We start from the raw sequence: 1,064 nt of genomic DNA, 5'->3' as shown, positions 1-1,064 counted from the left end.
AAAGCACCACTCTTTAAAACGATTATAACTTTTTTCATATAGTTTTCTTGATTTGCTAGGTAATAAGTTTAATGACGCTGTATTTGCTATTTCACTAACTTCTGGTGGGGTCCCAACAAATTCTTCTTCATCACTATCATCTATTTTTCCAATAATATCACTCATTTTTAAACTTTGTTTAAATGTCAAAATTAATTTTTGACTGACATTTCTAGAACTGCAGAGTTGCATTATCCAAATCATAGTAGTCGTGATCGCGTATGTTTGAGGCATTTACGTTTGTGTTTATAAATTGTAATCATATGGCATTTTAGAAAAAAATGCATTTTCTAGTAATTTCGTAATCCAGTACATAATAAATATGATTGATAATAAAATAAAATCCGCAATTCTTTGAAACGTATTACAATCTCACAGAAAAAGGACTAAATATTTCGCTCATTTGAATGTTTATGTTTGTCTTGATCACAAACCGCTGTACTATAATGACAGATGAGTGCAATAAATATTTATTGCACTAGTGCAATAAAGATCCACTTTTTCTAGTAAATATAGTTCAATAAAGTTGTGTTTATTGCATGAACGTAGAAAAAAGTTTTTTCAGTTGGTTTTTTAAGTTTTACTCGAAAATCAGGCTTCTTTCAAAAAACATAAGAGTGTAGTAATTTGTTGAATATTGAACAGTAAAGCAGTGGCGTACTATTTTATTTAGAAAAATTTGCCATCGATGCCCTGTATCTCCGCCACTGGAGCATGTAAATTTTAGGAAAAGCCCTCAGATTTTGGACAACGTTTACATAAATACATGTGCCCAATTTCAAATTAGTTCAGTTTTTATATTTTTCAGTATTTTATTTTCAGTTTTTCAAAATTTAAAAATTTTAAAATATTTTTTGAATTTTAACACCCTGTATCTTTTTAACGAAGCGTCCTAGATAAAAACTTTATAGGAAAGACTTCTCTTAAAGTTCGACAAAGAATACGAGGTTTCATTTTTGATCACCATTTGTGAATTACCCTGTATAGTTAATATATCATGGTGATCATATCGCATGTATATTTTT

The sequence above is a fragment of the Anoplophora glabripennis genome, unplaced genomic scaffold (assembly GCF_000390285.2).
Source record: "Anoplophora glabripennis isolate ALB-LARVAE unplaced genomic scaffold, Agla_2.0 scaffold2188, whole genome shotgun sequence".
NCBI lineage: Eukaryota > Metazoa > Arthropoda > Insecta > Coleoptera > Cerambycidae > Anoplophora > Anoplophora glabripennis.
This window is presented reverse-complemented; position numbering follows the sequence as displayed.